General features: G+C 36.0%; 1 protein-coding gene across 4 annotated transcripts in view; it reads left to right on the top strand.

Annotated features, from left to right (window-relative positions):
* RBMS3 (RNA binding motif single stranded interacting protein 3) overlaps positions 1–24,394 on the top strand; it is a 678,653-nt gene that overhangs the window by 57,964 nt on the left and 596,295 nt on the right. The gene's annotated exons all lie outside the window — the stretch shown is intronic.

Here is a 24,394-nt window from a genome sequence, read left to right as displayed (position 1 = left end):
GTTTGTCTGTCTTCTCCTAGGACTGGTCACATAATTTGAAGGTGTAGTGCAAGATGATAATGTGAGGACTCTTGTTCAAAAATTTGAATTTCTAGATGGCAGAAGCGAACAATGAAACCAAAGGTGGCACTGTTCTAACTAAGGAGCCTCATGCCCAAGCCTCAAGCCCATGAAGAGTGTCTTCCCTTCACTAATTTTTTCCAAAATAACCCCCCCCTTTTTTTTGACTGTTGTACTTCACCACTGGAGTGCTGTCTTATGACAGAAGAGATTTTGTTAGAGTCTTTTTTCAAGATCATGTATTAAAATTCTCTCTTGACTTAAAAGGTGATTTTGAGAATGGAGGGAATACCTTCTCTCGTGGCCAAATAATTGAAAGTTGAATGTGTCTCAAAATCTGCCTCTTCCTCATATTCTTCGTAGCATTAATTCCAAGTTTGTGTCAGTGAGAATTGGTAAAATGCCAATTCTTTTCTTCTGCTTGAAAGTCAAGTGTCCTTAGAAGAGAGGAGTACATTTGCCCAAATCCATTGTATCAAAGGCAAAGTCGGTCTTATCACAAAATCTCCTAAAACCCAATCTACTTTTTTGGAGATGGTCAAATATCTCCATTTCCTCAACGTGCTCTGTTTTTTGCTTTGTTTTTTGTTTTGTTTTGTTTTGTTTTTTTGGTTTAACAAGGTAATTGTCTCAGTGTTTTAGTGCCATAATAGAAATAATAGCAAATAAAGTACATTTTGTGTTTTCGACCATCATATATATATTTTAAGAAATAGAATAAGATGAATCCTTTTTGAATAGATAAAAAGCAATCTTTCTTTGATGCTTTTTAATCATACATTTTTTAATTTAATCGTATGCTTCTATGTCTTATTAGTTTGCCACCTATGAGATAGCATTGTCATAAACACCATGCTACCCTTTCATGAATAGGAAGAGCTAACCACTGGCAATAATCCTTTTGGCTCATTAGAGGGAAATAAATAAATAAATAGTGCTTTTATACACAGGCATGTATAAAGTAAATAAGCAGTAAACTATTTCATTTATGATATTTGTAATTAAGTTTAGAGAGCTAGAAAGTTCATAAAAGTGATATTAAGAAATACCAAAGAATCAAAATGTTTCATATGTTCTCTCATTTAGTTTCCAACAGTTCTTTGAAGTAGATATTATTACCCTTTTTACAAAGAAAGAGATTCAAGGAAATTAAGTTATGTTGCCCATTTTCACTCATTGGAGTGTTTGAACACAGGTCTATATCAATTCTAAAATCCGTACTCTTTTCCATACCACTGTGTAGTCTCAAGTACAACATTTTTACTTTTCCTAAGTGTTTCTATTCTATTATCCCTCTTTATCCCCACTCTTTTATATTTAGTAAGCCATGCAATAAACACCCAGTTTGGCCAAGTTCAGGGAAGTGATGTGACTTGCCCAAGCTTGCTCAGTTCTTTAGGAATCTGTCAGAGACTAGAATGTTGCAGAAATGACCCCAGCTCTGTTATGGCCCTAGACCATGCAAGCTCAGCTTGGCTTCCCCTCCTGTTACTACCCTTAACTAACTAGCAGAATACATTCATGTTAAGTAGTTTATAATTCTGTATGGGCCCCTACCTATTTAGTGTGTATAAAATTACTGTTTTCCAACTCCCACCATCTAAAATAATTATTACCCTCAAACAAGGACGTAAACTGTAGCCATTTTCATTCTGAGAATGTAGAACTCAGCTCTACATTTTAGGGACCATGCCAAACACTGCTAATTGGATTTCATTTAATTGGATTAAAACCAAAGAGATGTGTTTGTTGTTGTTGTTGTTGTTTTTCCCTCTTGTCTGTGTAACTTCACCCTTCTTGTTTAATCTTCATGAAACATCATGTATTCGGTAAGATAGCATTTTGGGGACTATAATTGGGGTAGCTGGTGACTCTCAAGAAGTCTGAAAGTAATAACAATTTCTGGTGTAATAGGGAGATACATTCTCACAGTAATAAATTGAGAAGAGACTGTACTGAATTCTGAGTCATTTTTAAGAATGGAGGCTTCAAATGTATACAGAAAATAGATACTTGGTTTCTTCGCCAGCTGACTTAGTGGCTCATCCAAGGGGATTTGAGACTTGGTTCTCTCTACCACTCATAAGTATAATAAGAAGCTGACCATTATAAAATCAACTTTGGAAGAGATTTTCAATGGATGGAAAGTGGTGAATCTTTTGTTGGTGTTACTATGTTTTTAGATGATTTATTTTTGGACTTGAAATATGCAAAAAAATTAATTTCCTTGTGACTTACCCATTGTTGTGTGTTAATCTGTGTTTCTGTCTCATTTCTATTTGAATGTTAGGAATCATTGAAAAAAACAAAGTATCTTTTAAAGTATGTCTTCAAAGATCACAGTAAAATAATTGGCTAACTTAAGATTTATATCACAAAAAATGCAATGGATTGATTAGCTGTATGCCTGGGATATTACCAAGTGTGTGAGGAATCTATTTCCATAGTTGTCAAAAATATGATAACCTTGAACCTTATGTTTTACTCCTATTTTGACCAATTGCATAGGTAAGTGTATGTTAAAATTTGTAAATTGTGATTTAATCAGGCAGTTTTCACACATTGTAGAAATAATTCATGCATTTGTGAAGAGTTGGAGAAGGTTCCCTTAAGCCCCTTTCCGTTGTAAAATTCTAATGTAATAAGCCTAAGTTGTAAGATAAAGAAAGTGTGGAAAAGCCAGCAAAAAGTTTTTTTGGGCTAATTTACTGGTGGAAAAATTGATTTACTGGCTTGTATTAAAGTGGAGACTAAAATTTTAATCAGATGAATGTTATGTTTTGTATGTTTGAACTATTTTACAAGTTGGGCTATTAGGGAAGAATTTCAGTGCAACTGGTTTCTCATGTAGTTGCTATTCAGCAGAAGAACAGTTTCTGAAATGGTGAAAAGTTTGTATCTGTAGATGTAACTAGACTCATTAATATGCTTGCATCCTTTTTTTTATCTGATAAGACAACATGTAACAACAACTTAAGAAAGAATATGCATGGGTCCAATAGAGGTTATGATTTTTGGTCTGGGCGAACTATCTTTTGGAAATGAACATAAAAGATGTGTTTTGAGACTTGTCTCTTAAAATGTAGCCAATTACCTGCAGACACTGTGTTTTCTACTTAAGTTTAGCCATACCAACACTGATAAATGTTGCTAAGTCTAAACAAATTATTTTCATTGACAAAAAAGAACAATGCAATTTAAAATCTTATTTTTTTTTAGTCTGAGTGAGTAATTTGAGGAACTTTTAAAATAAATTTTAATACATGAAAGATTCTTTTACATAGTCTATATTTTATAGTTTCTCTTAAGTGGAGGGCTAATATTTTCCTCTTTTTATGAAAGAGTTTTTCTTTGTACACGATAAAAAAAAAATTGAGAAAAAAATTTTCCCGACTTCAGAGACAGATGCTGATGTTTTCCCTAATGGATTATCACTTAGGTCCTGGTAGGAATGTTGGTAAATTGAAAGCACCAGGGAAGGCTGATTCTAACTCATTGTTCCCCCAAAACACCTCTATTTTTAATGGTTCCTGCACAAAACAAAGAATCAGTTACAATGGTATACATTTAACTTTTCTTTCGCCTTGGATCCCAAGGTCACAGCGGGTAAGTGCCGGAGCCTAGACTGGAGGTGAGACCATCCTTCCCATTCCCTACTTTGCTATAATACCTCGTGGAATGGGCTGCAGGCAAGTCCTTTTGTCTCCAGTATTGTTGTTCTTTACTACAATGATGTGTTTACTCAGAACTGTGCTGCAGCCAAACATGAGCTGTGCGCCCATTTCACAGATAAGGTCATGGAGGAACGTGCAGTTAAGGTACTTGCCTAGGGTCATACAGTGATGGTGGCGAAGCTGGGATTTGAACCCAGGTCTCTGTCCCAAGTCTAATATTGCCAATACTGATCTCAGATGGAAGAAATCACATTTTCTTTCTCCATTCCTCCCTTTCTGTGCCTTTTCCTTCTTTCCTTCCTCTTTCCCTTCTTTCCTTCCTTCCCTCTCTTTTCTTCATTCCTTTCTGTGTCCTTCCATTAAAGCAAAGAAACCAAACGCCCTCGTGTTTGTCAACGGAAGCCTTTTCTTATCATTTTTATCCATCCATTATTTTTGAAGGCGTGCTGGAGACCAGGTACTGGGCTAGGCCCCGTGGAGTGTTAAATAGTTTTGAACACTACCACAGTACGCTTTGGTCTGTAGGGCTTTATCGCACAATAGCAATCTGATTCCTGGAAAATATAAGACACCATCTCCTAAAAACTTACATTTCCCTTAACTAAACAGGGGCAAATTAAAATTGTCCTTGGTTCTGTTTCAGTTTAGCAATTCTGAATCTCCTTTTGGGAATTGCTGGTAGAGAGCAAGTTCCCAATCATAGCTACTATTTTTAGTTTCATAAGGACTATTGTGTCTATAAATGGTATTCCCTTTGTTGAGGCTAATGTCTTAAATGCAGTCCAAAATCAATTAGCTATTATGTGCAACCAGGCTACCCATTAGAAAGGTAACATTTTCCTTTTGTATATGCTGCCAGTATTTGGCACCTAAACCACAGGGTACGGAATTGAGATGGTGATTGTTGCTTTTCTAGAAGTAGCTTAAGCCAACGATTTTCTTGTATGTGTTTCCCGTTCTCTCTTCCCAAAAAGGGTAATTTAAATTTGTCAACATTTAATCACAGAGGAAATATATAAAATAGGTTATTTTGCAATCTCCCCTTAAAGGACTTCTCCAGAAAACACAGACACGCCCGGTGGCTGTCGTCTCTTACCTCCTGGCTTGGCACCTGCAGATTTGTCTGCAGGAGTTTCAACTCCGACAAATCTTCTCTCAAAGGGCAGTACAATTGTTAATTATCAGATGTCGAATTTCAACCATCCTGCAAACACCACTTAGCCAACTGTGATGGCAGCAATATTTGTCTTGTTAAAGACCCTGAAGTTAAATTACTGCTGTACTATTTTCCTTCAAGGCCAACTTGTTAGTTATGGTGGAAGTGAGCTATTGCCCGGGGTCTCCTCATTCATCTGGACTTCCGTTATTATTTTAAATGATCTCATGAACGAAGGGGCTGCAATTTGCATGCTTTGTTCAATGAATTCTACCTGACAGTCCTGTCTATGATTTTCCTTGTAAGAGGAACAGAAAGACAGAGAACGAATAAATTGTCTCTTGAAAACTCACGGTTTTATGTACTTCCATCACAGAAATGGGATGGATTTAAATTTTCTTGAGTGAAATAAGGTTTGGTAACAGGAAGTCTTATATTCTAACATTTTTGAAGGAAGAGGGACATTTTTTTCTCCCCCTCTTTCTTGCTTTTTTTTTTTTTTTTTTTTTTGCTTTCGGTTATGCTTTTACCTAAAACGTTGATTTTTTCTCCTGAAAAGCCCCAGATTGCTTTTATGGGCATTCCTCTGAAAGACATCGAATGCCTCCCTCCATAGGAAGCCCTTTCATAGGACACAGCTCTTTTCATCTGTGTGTTTTACTTGACTTGCATGTGGTTTTCTCATCCAAATGTAAAGTTCTTCATGCTCTAATGCAACTTACTAGAGTCTCCTTGAAAATGCACGTTGTCAGACGTATGTGTGGGTCTGATGTTTTAAGGGACAGGCTGACAGTCGTGGCTAGAGGAGACCATTAAGGAAAGAGGTTTGATTGAAGTCCTGACACAGATGTTGATGGCATAGTTAAAATGATTAATTTGGAGGAAGAAAAGTGTTTCAAACTAATTAGAAAAATGGGTTGCTCATAGCCCCAGACTGTACATCGAGCCAAGGAAAGCCAGCTTTTTGAAACAGAGGCTGGAAAAGTGAAAATATGTTAAAATTATGTCATTCTTTTTTTATCGAAAGGATAGTAACCAGTTAAAAACTATGAGTTACAATTATATTGATGGTTTTTCTGTAGGTCTTTAGGCCTCTTACCTAAGTGCATTTTGCAAATTTGCTGACTGGGATTATGGGTGCGGCCATGTTTAAGAAACAGAAACATGTGCATACCTGGATTTGCCCATTTTAATATAAATGAACTCTCAGTCCAAAGGACCATGTATTTACTTGCTTGCTGCTACTTTAGAGAAACACAACATAAAAACACCAGTAGGAGACCTAGCACATAGTAGGGCTTAGTATTTGTGTGTGTGCTGAAGCGGCCAAATGATGCTTTTGAATATGGCAAGAAGGTAAGACCATGACGCTTTGTTTCCAGTTTATGCTTTGGTTTGGTTGACCGTTTCTGATGTCTTGTGAACTCTAGTGAAGGTAATTAAATCTTGTAGGGTCAGAACATCTGAATTACCTTGGATGGATCAGTTTGAGAATTATTCATGAGCATTGGCAGAGGCATATTTTCAGGTCTTTCTGTATAGACAACTTAGTTAAAATTTTCCCTAGCTTCTAGAAAAGCTAATGTTTGATACTGTAGAGATGGTGCTCTTAGTGCATAAAGAAAATATTTCATAAAAGCATTCCTTTGGCCTGCAAACATAACATCTCAAAAGCTGTTGACTGTAACTTTTTAACTAAGAGTATATGAGAAATAAGTTCTTGCCATATTTCAGGTTTTCCTTCTCCTTGTGTTCTGTAAAGCCTAATGGTGGATTTTCAGTTAATGCCTTCAGCTACACGAAAAAGGAGTTTCACCAAGAATGCTGGGAATGCCTTTGGTGCTCAAAAGGAAATTTGAGGACTCTGGAGGCTGATGAGAGAGATGGAAACTGGGGAAGCCATAAACATCATGCCAATTCCTGCACTTTACTCCATTTTCTTTTAAAAATGAGATCTGAAATTCTTTGAGAATTTTTTCTTTTTTATGAAGCATAAGTTAACTTTCTAGCACTTGCAAGTTTAATAGAAGTTAATGTCCTTCAAGTGACAGATATGGGTATGTAAGTGCACTCATTCTAGGCCTGTAATTTTTAGATTCTTAATAAATAGGTTCCATTTGTTGCATGCAGGATGCAAACTAAAATTGATAGGAGAAAGGGTAGTTTCAGAACCTGTTTGTTTAAATTTAATAGAACTAAACAGACTTGTAATTCTTTTAAATTATAGTCTATTTTGTATATTCTTGATAATTAAAGTTATTATCTATAGGGTGTGTGTGTGTGTGTGTGTGTGTGTGGTGTTTGTGTGTGTGTGTTTGTGATAGGGTAAAAGTGGCCTCTTGGGAAGAATGGCATTTTGACGAATCACAGGAAATAGTAAATTATGTGGATTCCACACAGTTCCCAAGGCTAGGACAAAGATTTTACCTCTGAAATTCATGAACCAAGTCTGAAGGGAGCATGGATGGAATTACAATTCAAATGGTTTACTTTGGGATGAGTACAGGGTGGGAACAGAATTAAATTTTCTGTTTATTTCTCCAAACAAAACCTGTCGTGATAGCCACCACAAGAAGGAGAGAATGCAAACTTTTATGATACGTTCTAGCCATGTGAGGCACGGAAGCGTTTCAGATGATACTGGCCTTAAAAAAGTTTAGGTTAGCGATCATAATAATAACTTATTCAAAACATTTCAGGAAAAAACATAACTGCACTGGATAAAGTTGACTATATACATGCAATGTAATGAAGTAAACAGTTATATGTGAATGTTCCAGATTTATTCATACTTGCAATACACTGAGTCTCTTTTATAAATACAGTTTTTTCCCTCAGTTTTCTTGTTTTCCTCTCATTTGAAGTCTTTTGGTTGCCTTGTCAATTAAGCTAATTAAGGCTGAAACTAATTCCCCAAAGGGAATATTGAACTAAAACATTTCAGGCAAAATCATTTCCAAGACTTTTATTCTAGTCAAGAAATATTAATAATATGCAAGTGGGGTTATGCATAAAAGGAATGCTATAAAATGCAACATTGTTCCTGGTGCATACAGTCCGACAAAACACTGCATTTACTGTCTCCAGAAAATGAAAGTTAATTTATGCAGTTCATCAACAGGCTTTATTATAGCACTGCATATTTGTGGTAGATCTAAGGCCGTGGGAACTTTTCACTCTTGACTCCACTCCTCTAGAAAAAAAAAATGTCAAATCAAATCACTCTTTATTTTTAAAAAGGGGTAAAATACCATAATGGACATATAGTATATAGTCTTAGCTTTTCATTAATAAGTTAAGTAGCAGCTGGCAAAAAACAAAAATCTTAAACTCTCTGAGCTCCAATGTCCTCCTAATTGAGGTCACGGGGATTCAAGGTCGACTTTAAGTAGCAAATTGCGGCTGGCTTCAGAAATGAGAATGTGTAGTTCTCATCCAATAATCAATCTTTAATGAAAATGTAGATTAACGTTCAACTGCGTCCCTTCTCCAGCTCAGGTCAACAGAAGAATGCACTCTTGACAGTAGGGAGGGAAACATGGCGGTCCATTCTGTCTTTCCCCTCCAGCAGTTTACCTCCTCCCTCAACCTGTGGACTCTCATTTCTGACCCTGCTCTCCTGTCAAAGTGAGGGATGGGGAAGAGGAGAGGTGAGAAAGGCAGGGGCGTTCTTACTTGACCTCTGTCTTGAGATGGCCTTGCCTTCTCTTACCAGCTCTCTTTGTTATGTGAGAACTTTCTCAGAGTCTTCAGAGGCCTCTACTGTGAATGTTTGAAAGCACCACTGTGGCATTGAGGATACATTTTTCTCCAGCTGTCTTCTCTTCCCTTTGCCCCCAGGAGGTGCAGTCTGTAAATTCTCTTTGTAGGAGCTCATTAGCCTCCCAGCGGTTTTTCTGGTCAGGAGACTCATAGGCTTCAGCCTGGCTCTTGTTCCATCTCCTCTGTAACCCACATCTTGTCCATGGAAGACACTCATCTTTGGCTCCAACGAAGTCAGCGTACAGGTCAATCCCAGCGCACCCACACTCTCACTCTGTGCGCAAAGCAGCTCCTCAGCCGCGCACGTGGTCCTCTACATTTCCTGAGTGGCCACCACACACGGTCCACTTGGCCCTCCTATCTCAGAGGGAGCACACGAAGCTCTTGGGGGGTGCTTCCAAAGCTCCTCTTTCTTCACTTGTGTTGAGGAGGAAGCACAGAAAAACTTTCTCGAAACCCATCTTTTCCACAGGTTCTTTTTCCATGTCTGTTTCCTTGGCCTGCACCATTTTGTAACCCTCAATGTGTAATTAAGGCCAGCTGGCCAGCCTTCCATCATCCTACTCTGACATTTTGCAAATGCTATTGCATGTTGTGCCTTACAACTTACTTACTCTCCGCTATCCATTTTATCTTGGTACTTCAGTTAAAAGAATCAAATTTAACATACTGTTACAAATGATTTAAATTCTGATAGCTTTTAGAACTTCTTACTATTCCATTTTCTTTTTGTGAATCTACCCACTGAATTCCTATTTATTTCTATGAGTCTAGCTGTTCATTTTAAACATATATTTTTTTAAGATTTTATTTATTTATTTGACAGAGAGAGAGAGAACAAGCAGGGGGAGTGGCAGGCAGAGGGAAAGGGAGAAGCAGACTCCCCGCTGAGCAGGGAGCCCAATGCAGGGGCTCAATCCGAGGACCCTGAGGTCATGACCTGAGCCGAAGGCAGATGCTTAACCCACTGAACCCAGGTGCCCCCATTTTAAACATTTTTAAAAGTAAGGGGATTTAAAAACAATTGTCACTATAAAACTGTGGCTAAGAATTAGGGATGAATAGGGCGCCTGGGTAGCGCACTCCTTAGGCGTCTGTCTGCCTTCGGCTCAGGGCGTGGTCCCAGAACGCCAGGATCAAGTCCCACATCCGGCTCCTCCTCTGGGAGCCTGCTTCTTTCCCTCCCACTCCCCTGCCGTGTTCTCTCTCTCGCTGGCTGTCTGTCACATAAATAAATAAAATCTTAAAAAAAAAAAAAAAAAAGAATTAGGGATGAATAGTCTTATCAGTTAACACAGTTGATTATTTGTTTTACTTTTGCAGGTTGAACTATCAATTGAGTAAGGATTGGTTCATTTTAGAGATGACCAATTTATTTACAAATGTTTCTGGGTCTGGATTCATGTATATGCAACAGAAAATTCTATAGGTGAATTTCAATGAATATAACCCATATAAAAGAAATGAAAGGTTAATTCAATCTTAAATGTTAAAATGTCTTCATTTGACAAAATCGTCCTGAGCATGATGCAAGGCCCTGTAGTAGATGGTACAGGGACCATAAAGACGGGTAGAGCTAAAATGCTCCCATACTGGGGCAAAGCTTATGGTTTGCTCTAGGGCGAGGTGGTTGTCTGAGATGAACCGGAATATCATACCAGTGGGGTAGTTGAGTTTCTTCAGGATGATAATTGATCATTTGGAAAAACAACTTCAAACGTCATATCGACTAGTGGGTTTCTGTTTAATATTATGAAATATAAAAAGGAACAAAAAATGGTCCATAATCCACTGTGAATATAATGCCTTTAACAAACAACAAACAGAATAAAAGAAAATAAAATCAATATATATGTGCATGTTAAGATAATTGTAATAGGATGGAAAGCTAAGAAAGGAAAGTGAACATCTTTTATCTTGCGTTCTGTTCCCTTTTCCCAAATCTGTCTACTTCTAACAGTTCTTGCCTGTTCCCCTAGGGAATATTATATATAAATCTTTATATTTGCACATATGTATATAAAGTTATCATTATACATATGCGGATACCAACTTGCTTACTTGGTTTCTTTCCTCTTTCCCCTAGTTCTCTAGTTTTCTATTTCTCTTACAGCTCTACCTCATTCTTTCTAATAGCAGTGTTTTTTATTATTGAGATATGATACCAGATTATCTTGTATCTTGCTGATTAAGTTATGACATAATGTCGTCAATCAGTGCATTCTTGCTGGATGCTTTCATTGCTAATACAAACAATGATTGATGAACATTCTTATGCATATATCTTTATGAACCTAAGGATAAATACCTAAGAGTTTTAATCCGACATCAAAGAACCCTGAGTTTTCTGTGATATTTGGAGAGAGAGCCAACTTGCCCCTAAGAAATGATGCATACAATTACACTTTAACTAGTATTTGAGTCTGTGTTTTCTCATAACCTCTTTAGAACTTTGCTGAACTTCCTGATATTTTGCAAATCTGAACTGTGACATGTGTGATCTCATTGTTATATATTTCTTTCATTATGAAGGAGGTCAAATTACAGTTATCCATCATGTGTGTATTTTTTCTAGAAACTTACTGTTCTTTGTAGATTTTTTAAAATTTTGGATTATGTGTCTTTTTACTGACCTTCTTGAGTTCTTTGTAAAGTAAGGAAATAACATCTGTGTCTGAATAACATTGTATATACTCTTCCAATTTGTTTTATACATCCTGATTGTATGACATTTTTGCCAAACAGTAGTTTAAAATATTTGTGTAGTAAAATCTAACTTTTTTTTGAGCCTTCTAAGTTTTCAGATCTACTTAAAAAAGCTCTCCCACTAAAAAATTGTGAATAAATTTAGCTAGACTTTCTTCTAGACTTTTGCATTTACTTTTATATTTAAGGGTAAGAGGTAAAATACACACGCATATATGTACACACACATCAATATGTATAATATGTATACATATACTTGTGCAAATATGTATTTTTTAAAAATATATGTAATTTAAAAAATCCAATCAGCTGGGCCTGTAGTCCCAACACTAATGATTGCATAATTCTTGTTTCTGCATTGATTTGAAATGTAGTTGTATCATAGATTTAATTTCCATATGTTTTGGTTATATTTCTGAATTTTTCTAATTTTATTCCGTATAAATCCATTTCTTATTGCTTCAGAAACAATTTTAATAATTATAATTTTGTAATTAGTTATGTACCTTTTAGGGCTGTTCTTCTGTCTTTAATCTCCATTTTCAAAAATTTTCTTCAAGGCTTTTTGTCTTTTTTTTTTTTTTAGATGCACACTTTGTTCATTTTCACAGACATATACACATTATTTTATGGATATTTTAATTGAGACAACATTGTACTTATAGTTTAAATTTGGACAATTTAACTTTTTAATACTATCATGTCTTCCTTTTATAGTGCATTGCATAGTTATTCATTCACCAAACTATGCTATGGTATGTAATAGAATTTTAAATTTTCTGCACATAAGTGATATGAATTTTATTTTAGATTTATACCAAATATTTTATATTTTTGCTTAGTTTTGGAAATTATTTTCTTTCTTAATGTATTTTCTACATTTAGGGGATGCCTGGGTGGCTCAGTCGGTGAAGCATCTGCCTTCTGCTCAGATCTTGGTCTCAGGGTCCTGGGATGGGGCCTGGAGTCAGGATCCCTGCTCAGTGGGGAGTCTGCTTCTCCCTCTTCTGCTCACCCTGCTTGTGCTATCTCTCTCTCTGTCAAATAAATAAATAAAATCTTTAAATATATATATATATTCTTTTTTCTACATTTAAATAAGAATTTTATGTTTCACCCCCTTACAGAATTATCTTAGTGTTCCTAATATATTTTAAAATTGACAGTCTTAGGTTTGCTTGAGGTATAATCACATCACCTAAGATTAATGATAAATATGTCCCCTGATATTGTTCTTATAATTTTATCTTTCTCTTGTATGATTTTACGATCTAGTACCTAAAAGCAGTATAAATTATAGCACATTCTTGTTATATTATTGATTAAAATGTGACTGATTCCTGTTTTCCTATTAACAGCGATGATGGCATCTGACTGTGTGTGTATATATATGTGTGTGTGTGAGTATTGGTATAAAAGAAGTAGGTATTTCTATTATTGAGATTTTTTTAATATCATTATTGAAATCGAACTATGTACCTTCTTATGTATTAAGGAGTATAGATACAGAGAAGCATTTATTTCTTAAATGGCCATCAGCTTCTTTCTTTGCTTGAATGCAGCTGGGCATTTCTGTTCTTGCTGCGCTTACTATAATTAGGTTTGTGGGAAGGAAGATTTTGAAATCATGCTTCATTCTGCCATCTGAAACCAGAAGTCCTGGTGGGAATGTTTTAATTATTCATCATGGAATTTCTGTATAGCAAATCAAATAGAGTTATGTATTTTTCTCTTGATGATTTTGCTAATGGGATTCTAATATGTCACAACTTAAGAAACCCAAAGCGGCCAATAGTGTTTTAAGACAACATAATTAATTATTGCTTGGAAGTTTCTGCCAAAGGGCATGTAGACTTCTGTGGGATAAAATTAAAAACCAGGAAAAAGAGAGATCAACACTTACAATTTAATACATATGCAGTTTCTTATTAGCAAAATCTCACTGATAGATGTATGTGGTATTATTTTAGGTGTGAACCAAAAATCCTTTAGAAATAGATGATTTCTTCTTCTGGACTCCGTGGCACTTGAAATCACATTACCTGACACTAGTTAATATTAGATCCAGATGCATTGCCAGCAATTCTAGTCTCCAGTAAAAGTGAGAGGAAACTTCATTTGTTTTTTGTTTGCTTCTTTGTGTTACTGATTTTTATTTAATGGTAAGTTTTCTTATGCAGTTCTTCTTAAAACTACTCTTACAATTTATTGATTAATCATTGTCATTTTCCAGTTTTCATGATTTTTTTAACCAGACTATAGAATCAGAAAAAAAAGAATTAAGAAACACCCACACATTTGAATATTTGCTTGCCCTCTTTCATTCTACATAGGTGTATAGAATGTAACACATCTATATTAATTTCCACAAGTATTTTATGCCCACAAATATTCATGTCGTAATAAAATTTTGTTCGTTTGTGGTATGAAATATGACTCTCAAGGAGACCATATCCTTGTTTTTCATGATCACACAATCTTTTCTCTGTTTGTCTTTGTCTCTCTGTGTGTTTCTCCATCTCTGCTTTGTGTCTGTCTCTGTCTCTATACCTGTGTGTATTTATGTATGAATGTATCTATCTATCTAGTTGATACATATACCAACTGCACAGAGAGTCAAGTTGTCAGAGACTTCTATAGAGTTAACACAAGAGGAGATGGATAATGCTACACTTGACAGCATCTGGCTCTGCAGTGATGACGCAGTCATTGCCAACATCAGGATGCCAACATCAGGCGGAGGGGACACTGACCAAGAGGAAGGACACTTGCCTGGATGGTGCTTATTTAGGCAATGCCAGTGTTGGCCAATTACACTTTCCTTTGGCAGCCACACATTTCCCTGTTACTTACAAAGCACTCACTCTATGTCAGACTGTGTTCTAAGAACTTTAAATATATTGCCTTACTTAACTTACAAAACTTTATGAAATAGACACTTTTTATCCATTCCAGTTTCAGATGGAAACTGGAGGTACAAGGCATTTAACAACTTGTCCAAGATTATACGATTGGTGGGTGCAAACCAGAATTTGAACCAAACAGTTTGGTTCCAGAGCCTATACTGTCATCCACAAGGGCTCTATGTCATTCTTCACCTGTGTTGTAATTATTCACTTAATGACGTGGGCTTCTGCCAGACTGCACGTTTTCTGAATGAAGAGCCATGCTGATCTTGCCTATCTTTCTATTCCCAGCGACGTAACAATGCCTGGCATGTAACAGGGGTATACATACAATTTTTAAAAATTGAATTAAAGTAAAATTTTGCCTCTATAAAACCCCTTTTCTTATGCCTCCCTAATGCACAACCTTCATAATAAACTTTGAAAAGATGAAGTTTGGTTCAGGAAAGGCAAAACAAAAAAATAACTCTCTGTTTTTCTAACACAGATTTCATTAGGCCTACTGCTTAGTTCACATTTGTCACCAATGCATTTTAGAATTTCTTAATAAGTTGGAGCTTCCTAACACCCCACTCATTCTTTTAGCCAAACAAGGTAACTCTGATGGGAAAATCTGCACAGGAAAAAAAATAAAATAAAAAAGGAAGAAGCTCTGACCATCACTGATGACCCTTGTCTAATTGGGAAGCTTGGTTGTGTATTTGTCATATCCCACAAAAAAATCATTACTCATTATAGCAACATTTGGTCTTGCTTCTGAAATCAAGGGGGAGGCTTTAGATAAATGGCAGTTCTTTTTTTTTCCCCCAAGAAAAAACTTAATGGAAATTTTATTGAAGGATAATTTACATTAAACAGAAAGCACAAATCTTAAATCTATAGTTCAGTGACTTTTGATAAATAACTACCCAAAGATACTCATAGCTACCACTCCAATCAAGACATAGAACAGTTCTAAACTTTCAGAAATTTCCCATATCCCTTCTTCCAGCTAATGATCTCCATTCTTACCCTTCAACAAGCCCTGATACAATTTCTATCATGATAAGTTAATTTTACTGTTCTCAAACTTCATGTGAACTTCATAAAGGCAGAAGTTACTAGAAAGAACTGTGATCACAATTCCGTTTTTGTAAGGTCCACTAGTTGGCTACTAGTTAGGTATATCATCCAGAGAAAAATCCCGATGAAGACCAGTACAAGTTGAATTCACAAGTGAAGGAGTGTTGAATACAGACATGTAAGGGTGTTTCAACATTATTCTTGAGAAATAGGTCTCACACTGACAGTTTCTCTCAGCTCTGTTGCATTGTCTCTTTCTTTTGAGTGACTACTGTATTCTATGGTTTCATAACCCTCTCCATTAAGTAGTGATGGGAACATACTTCTACTCCAGATTTTATTGTCCTAGTGGCAAATTCTGTGGCACCCAGCTGTCAAGCAATTAGATTGTAATAATCCTTCAAGAGAATATTTTCTTAAGGTAGTATATTGGGCCAGTGAACCCTCTGAAGAAATAATAGTATCTTTTAGTTTCAGAAAGATTGGTTAACCTTCTTCTACCTGTCGAGACTAGTCAAAATGTGACCTTTGTGACTTTGATTCTATTAAATAAGTATGCATGATTGTCCTATTGTTGCTACATATGCATGTGAAAACAACACGGTCACTGTAATTGTTAAGTGAATCAACTTTTCTCAAGGATGATGGCTCTTTAAAAACTTCGTAATCTGTATATACTCCTGAGATCTGTCCAAAGTTTACATAATGAATGATGTTTATTAGGAAAGATGTGTGTGTGTGTGTATGTGAGAGAGAGAGAGAGAGAATGTACATGTGTTTAGACACCTAAGACCTCCAATGTGATAAGAGACTTCATCTTGATCTCCTATAAATAGGGAGTTAGGGGCGCCAGGGTGGCTCAGTGGTTAAGCATCTGCCTTCAGCTCAGGGCGTGATCCCAGAGTCCTGGGATCGAGTCCCACATTGGGCTCCTCCACTGGGAGCCTGCTTCTTCCTCTCCCATTCCCCCTGCCTGTGTTCCCTCTCTCACTGGCTGTCTCTCTCTCTCTGTCAAATAAATAAACAAAATCTTTAAAAACATAAAAATAAATAAATAAATAAATAAATAAATAAATAAATAAATAGGGAGTTAATCATAGCACTTACTGCATCATGATGCTGGGAAGACCAGATGAGAAAATATTTAGGAAATGTTGAGTGTTATTTGGTTTGAAAATTTATTTTTTAAAATAAATCTTTAAAATAAGATCTTTGCAAGATCTTATACATGAGTGATTACATATAAATGCCAAGTTTCAAAAGGAGGAAAAAAACAAACAGTGTGTATAGTCATAATTTTAACCTCTATGGTTACTTCCAAAATGCTACATCTTACTTTCTATATTAAGCCATATATACTGTACTGGTCAAATGGACTAAGCTATTTTTAAATTTAATTTTGACTCTACCTGGGCTATCACAGTGACTTTAGAATCTACTCCCAGATAAGGAGCAATTCTATTATACTTCAGTTCTTTTTTTTTTATATATATATATATAAAGATTTTATTTATTTATTTGATAGAGAGAGACAGACAGGGAGAGAGGGAACACAAGCAGAGGGAGTGGGAGAGGAAGAAGCAGGCTCTCAGCGGAGCAGGGAGCCCGATGCGGGGCTCGATCCCAGAACGCCAGGATCACGTCCTGAGCCAAAGGCAGATGCTTAATGACTGAGCCACCCAGGTGCCCCTATACTTCAGTTCTTTAACCTTTTGGGTAGAGCCCCGTTTGGGATGTCAGTCCCATATCAATATTTTTTGAGATCCTACTATGTACAAAAGCATAAATAAATGGTTTCTTTGCTTTTACATTTTGAGTCACATAGAAGCTTGCCCTCTCTCTCACCTCCCCTTAAAGCTGTCCTGGCCTGGATACAAGTCTGTTCCAAACATCTGATAATGGCTTCTGCATCCAATTCTGATTTATGTCCTTACCCCGTTGGCCTTTTTGATTGAATTTGACTTGTCCTCATGGTCTGGCCTTAATCTGGGGAGTGCTTCCTTATAATCCCTGGGACAATTTACAACTTAATTCAGACGGAGTGGGATATAATACATTTACTTTTTAATGCATTGGTTTAGAAATAAGCCTAGGAAAGAACTAGAAATAGACTGTTCTTTATTTGGGTTTGCCTACTCTGTAGACCATTATCTTCATTCCAAATAATCACAAGACATTAATAAGACCTGATAACTGTGTAATATAATCTCTATAGAAGTTCTCTAACCCAGGGATTATAAAACATCCAAATGTAAGAAGAATGATGGAGGCTACTATTTAATGAAACAATTTGCATACTAGTACAAAGTTAATTTAAGTTCCAATTAAAAATGACAGTGAGAAGTCTCTTTTTTATTGTTGTTATCAAATCAAAAAATTTAACATCTAGATCACCTAATGTGGACAATGATGGATAGATATAGTTACTCTCATATGCTATTAAATCTAGATCAGAAAAGCTTTTTTGGATTATCATTTGGAAATAGCCATCAAAATTTTAAATTTACGTCTCTTAGGTCCAGCAGTTCTTCTAGAATTTATGTGCACATGCACTCAATGGTGTACATAGAGGGATTGCAGACATGCTGGAAACCACTGAGTGTCCAAAGTGGAGGGGATTGGTTAAATGTGATGCAGCTTCATATATGGCATTGAAAAGAAACCCTGAAAAACAATACATATACATTGATCACATTGTTATATAAAAAATATTGATGGGTATATGTCCATAAACATTTTCAGTCTTGTAGAAACATTGGCAATAATCTGGAGAAGTGGGATTCGGGAAAACATGATGAAATAGACAAGGGCAAACTTAGAACTATTTGTTGCAGACCTAGTTATATATTGTAACTAAGCAGCCCTTTCAGTCATTTCTAGGATTTCTCATGCTGCAAGAACAAAATACGAAGAAGCATTTAGTGAAAACAACCTAAATATTTTAAGTGGAGCTGGCTGGCCAAAATTGCCTTCATTTCTGGGGAATATATGTGAAGATAGCTAGCAGCAAAACAGCATGGATAGTATCTGTCTTGAGCCCTTTTCACATACTTTATATTTTCCCATCTCTAGAAGGATGCTTTGGAAAGAGCCATGAGAGTCCTTCAGGAGTAGCCCACTCTCTGCAGCCCTTATTAGATGCACAGACATATGTCTCCTGGTGAGAGTCTCATGCTGTGAAAGTCATTAGAATAATAAATTAAGCTTCTCTGTACGCAAGCTTTCGAAGCTTCAGGTGCATGTTCCTTTTATGCATTTTCCATTTTCCTGTAGCTTGAAGTATTGGGATTGTCGACCTATTCCTTCCTCCAAAGTTTTGCCAGCATAATGAGTTCATGGAGTCACTGATGCCTAAAATAATTTGTGGAGTTTGGATTGCAATAGCGCTACACAGTCCTACTTATTCTCAATTTCTAAGAGCTCAGTGAAAAGATAAGACCTAATTAATGAAAATAGACTTCACAAGGGCTAAAATGGAAGATCACATAAAATGCTTTTTGATATTTTGTATTAGAATCTGACTCCAGCTTCCATTAATACCAATATCAAGATCATCTAATGGGGCCTATTTATACGTATGGAAATAATTGCATTAAATTACAATTTTCAAGCAGAGAGATTTTGGAAAAGGCTTTGGCCACACCAAATGGAACAATATTTGTGAGGAAGGCTTCAGAAAACAGTGACATGTAAAACTACTATTAAGCTCTGTGGTTTTTTTTTTTTTTTAAGAGCATCAAAAAGCTTTAGGAAAGATATATATATATATTATATATAATATATTATATAATATATTATATATAATATATATATACACATATACATATATATATACACACACACGTATCTTTAAAAAATTTTAAGAAATTGGCATTCAGTTTAGAAATTTAACATAATAGAGCATTTTCTCATCATTCAAATATTATTAGAATGGGTTAATCCCCTTCTCTGTATCAAAAGAAAAAAAACTCAATACTTACAAGTGGTGATAAACATTTAGATCTTCAAAAATAATTCTGGGCTAAAATTAGAGAAAGAATATTATACGTAAAGGCAATAAATACGAAACAGAAAGTCATAGTATTTCTTTGTGTTAAGAAATACTCTTTATATGCTCTTTCCTTCTAGCCCGTACTCTTAGAAAAGATAATGTATTTCTTACCACTCTCTGCCATTCCTTCATTTCTCCATAGGATGCCGTGTCTGTTGCCATGGGCTTCCTTTCAAAACTTGCTCCTTCATGTCTGTCTTTAAATACATGGACTAACTACTGTATTTTGTCTGTTCCTGAATGAGGGGCAACTCAAAACAAACAAACAAAAAACAACCCCAAAGAGTTAGCTGCTAACTTTCCCACTCACTAGTTCCCTGCATTTTATTTCTAAACTTCTTGAACCCATCATTTCCATAGATTTTTTTCTCCAGTTCTTGAAAGTTGTCTCCTTAATTTTTGTAAGCTGTGGATGGGTTCTTATCAGATTATAATTTTAGGAAAGAGGATATGAAATAAGAGTTGAATTTGGGACCGATGAAGAACTCACTCTGTAAAAATGTAGGTGAAGGTAGATTTATTTCTTTTAATATAAAAAACCATTTAAAAATGTTACTTAGGAGACAATATTATTATCAGCACCGTGAAGAGATTACCCAACCACATAGATCTATATTGACCTATTTGAGAAACAAAACAAAACAAAACAAAACCCTTAGGGTTCTATTGAAAGATGCCTCCAAATTTTGTTTCTGAACCTAACTAGAGGAAATTTGGTATTTTGGGGGACAAAAATTTTCTAAACACGCCATAGCAAACCAAGTATTTTAACACAAATAAAATTAGACTCATCTCCCCTCATTCTTTTATCTTTTATGTAGCTGAGCTAATGTCCCTTTTTGATGATACCTTTACCATTGTTTCTTTATCTACAACTTTAAAAATAAAAATGAAACTCAGTCTTTACTAGAAAAGCAGTTTGATCCTTGGTCAAGTATCGAAACAACTATAAAGGTTAATTGGCAACCCAGATATTTAACAGCAGAGAAAATATTATACAGAAAATAAAATGGTACTTGGGAGCACATGAAAAATCTAAAGGAGAGAAAGACTATACATTTGTATATATTCTGTGGTGAAAATTGTGTAAAAATTATTCCTGAGTTGATTGTATGATCCTTATGGGGAGTCTTCAACATGCTTAAAAAATTTGATGTGGTATTTCATTTTATGAATAAACTTATAATGTAAATTTAAAGAAAAACCAATATTCATCTGACCAATAATTACAGTAGAAAAATAAATTATAATAATATGTAGGGATTTATATCTATATGGTGAAATATCTCTACTAAAATTTAGGTTCAAGAAAACCATTTAATAACTGAGAAACAATTGTGATATGTTAAGAAAGTGATATACTATGTATGTATGTATGTGTATGTGTGTGTATAGGAGAGAAAGAGAGGGATGGAGACAGAGACAAGAGAGCAACATTTAAAGTGATGTGGAAGGGCAGTGCATCAAAATATTAACACTCCTAGAATAAGATAATTAATTTTTTAAAAAAGATTTTATTTATCTATTTATTTGGAGACAGAGAAGAAACAGAGAGAGAGAGAGAGTGAGAGAGAGAGTGGAGGGAGGGCAGAAGGAGAATCTCAAGCTGACTCCACTCTTAGCACGGAGTCCAGTGTGGGGCTCAAGCCCATGACCTGGAGATCATGACCTGAGCTGAAACCAAGAGGCAGACGCTTAACTGACTGAGCCCCAAGTCACTCCAATTAATTTAAATAAAATAGAGAATCTTCTCTATTAACATTATTATCTTTATACTCAGTAAAAATGCCATTTAATTTACCAACAAACAAAGCATGGGAAAACTTAAAGTATACGCAATTTAAAAAAACTGAAAATTGCTTGATAGGAATATAATTGCCTTTTGTTCCCTTCTGACTTCCTATGTTTTTTTTTTATTTTTTTTATCTAGAAAGAACATATATTGCTCTTAGAAGAACAGATATGTTTTTTTTTGTTTTTTGTTTTTTTTAAGGCAAACAATAGTCCTCCATCCTTAATCAAATATTTTGGTGAAACGGGAGAAAGAAAAGTCATGCACTTTCTCTACAACTAGATTATTACTAATCAGGAAGGATAATAGTGTACTTTATTTTATTATGCTTTCTTTCTCTATTCTAAGTCAATAACTGAAAGGAAATATTGAAGATGATATGTTTGAAAATCCATAGAATAACGATCAAGGTGTCAACTTTGATGAAAGTAAGAGACTCAGTGTTACATCTTTCTTTTGGACACAGACACTACTTTGTGCATGGAATTCATTGAAACTATAACTAGCTCCTTAAACTGCATTAGTCAGAGGATTACAAAATGTCTGTTTTTAAAATTAATTTACTTTTTAAAAATTTTAATTCCAGTGTAATTAACTACAGTGCTCTATTCATTTCCGGTGTACAATGTCATGACCCAGCAGCTCCATACATTACTCAGTGCTCATCCAGACAGGTGCACTCCTAATCCTCTTACCTGTTTCACCTTGAAATGTTTCTTTCTATATAGATTTGGGATATTTATGTACCATCGACTTCGTTAACTTTTTATTGACAGAGAAGTTTCAGATCGAACTACCTTGCCATTTAAAGTTAGAAAGGAGTCTAACATTGTATCATTTGGTGAAAAAGACCACCAAGGTCCATGTCTGGGTGGGTGTAGTGACATTGGTTCAACTCCGTGGACTGGCAAATTGTATTATTGGTCCTTGGCCTGAACCCCCGGAAGGATGGAACTGTCATTACTGACATGTGGAAAACAAACTGTAGAGCAGGTTGATTTATCTTCTTGGGAGTCATATCTGGGGAGCAAATTTATTACCACTTTATCCTCAATGCTTAGTACATTGCCTGGCATTTCATAGGTGCTTAACAAATATTTCTGGAATGAATTCCTGAATTCTGAAAGGTTCGGTCTGAGCTTTCCTTCCACATCACTACTGAAAAATGGAAGTTTAAGAGATGCTCTTCATAAAAGCAAAAGCTTCATTTTAAGTGTAAAAATGGCAGGGAAAAGGGCAAAAACTGTTTTAAATTTCTTGAATCTGTGATATCTCCAGTTTGGATTAGTTTTTTGTTTTTTGTTTTTTCAATCTCACCAATGTTCTAAGCCACTCTCCCTAACCCGTATCATCCCTCCTTAGTACACACTCACACGCATATGCCCGTGCACACCCATGCAGACATGTATACGCACATATACACATATGGGTTGAAGGTGAGGAGGGGAGAGGGAGCAATAAAGAATATAAAGTTGGGTTAATTAAGGGAACTGTTGAAATTTCCTTGGTGATGGCTGGAGTAGCATCGAGGAAAGAGAGAATCTAGGGACACTTGGTGGAAGAGAGCCCCCAAGTCTGGAGCTCCATGGCACGAAAGAGAGACAATTATGGGGAACTAGTATGGAATGGATTAGTGGACCTGGGAATGAACTTAGCTGAGATTCCTCTTTCTGTCCAGTAAAATGATCCCCAAATGGTGACAGTGAGGATCGTAAAGGCAGTCCTTCCTATCACACTTCCCAATTTCAACCCTGATTTATAGAGATAACTTTTCTCAGTAAAAAAGCAGCTCTGTCTGAAATTTCAATTCCAAACCTCCAAGGCTCTGGCTTAATTAATCTGAAGATACAATGCAGGCACCACCTTTTCTTTCAGATGTTGTTTTCTTGAAGCCTAAAATTATGTCTCTCTAACAAATAGCCCAGAGAAATGACTTTGTGGTTTTCCTTTCATACATTCGGGGATGATGGATAGACAAGCCTCATGACATGTGGTTCTGGGAAGTCTTTTTAAAATTGACTTGTCTACAGACGTAAAGAACTTGAGAAGCCAAGTTGTCTGCTATTTCCTCTATTGCGTTCCTGATGGACTTTTCTCAAGAGAGGGCAAGTAGATGATGCCATCGCTTGTGGATTTCAGCTGGGCTTCGTTGAGCCTATGAACCCGTTTTGTGTACAGTCATAATTGACCCTGCGTCTCATGTCTTAAGTTACAGTTTACAGGAACACTTATCAAAAGTGCTGTTCAGGTAGGACATCCATTTTCAGGTTCGATAACCTGTTTTACGAGTCCTGTCTTGTGGTAGATATGTCGCTTTCAATAATCTGTTGGACTTTTAATTTCCATGTTTCAGTTCTCTTTGGACTCAACTATGCATGCCCCTTGAATTTTAGGACTTGGCTTTTAAGCATATTCAGACCAGATCCTTCCTATTGGTTAATGGTTATATAAACCTGGCTCTTCCACTCATGCGAGTCCTAGACTCAGACTGTCTAATAAATCACCAGAGGAGGAATAATTAAAAGCTTCTTTCAGTTCTATTATTAAATCACCAAGGATGCCTGGCCCCTGCTTCTAGACGTGCTATAATTTATACTATTAGTGTGGATTGTTTGGTTTTCTAAAAATAATAAATGACCCAATGAATAGTATTTGGCCAGAGGCATGCAAGAAACAATCTATAGTATATAGATTTGTTCAGTGGCATTTAAAAGACCTTGATTAGAATTCAGTCTGGGCTGGAGTGATGAGAATGCTGTTTACTGATGGCTGTTTGAAGCCGTCCTGCATGGCAGAGGCTGGAGGGATTCACAAATAGAAACATTTTTTACCTCCAGTGGCTGGATCCAGCTGTCAGGAGAAGCTGACATTTTAAAAGAGAGGTATAAAAATGTCTGAATGCCGTGATTGCTGATACCATTTTTGTGTTTTTGTTTTTCTGCTACCTTTGTTTGCTCAGAGCTCCAGCGATGAGCTAGGTCGGCATTCCCCAGATGCTGTGTCCTTACAGTTCTTTGAGAAAATGCCAGTGTTTTGTATGTGGAGTGGGAATGCTCTTCTCTGATATAATGGTTCACCTCCACCTGCGTTCCTGTCAACCAACCCAAGAATCTTTTCAACATACTTAGTATTTGAGGAGTGGGAGGCTTTCCTTGGGTGGTGCAGGGGGTGTGGGTGGGAAGGAAAGGCAGGTGCGGGTGATGAGTTTATATAGTTTGTCTTTGA

This window comes from Ursus americanus, chromosome 20 (assembly GCF_024610735.1).
Source record: "Ursus americanus isolate L20-20 chromosome 20, mUrsAme1.1.p, whole genome shotgun sequence".
NCBI lineage: Eukaryota > Metazoa > Chordata > Mammalia > Carnivora > Ursidae > Ursus > Ursus americanus.
The sequence above is the reverse complement of the archived record's forward strand: the minus strand, read 5'-3'. Positions and strand labels throughout refer to the sequence as shown.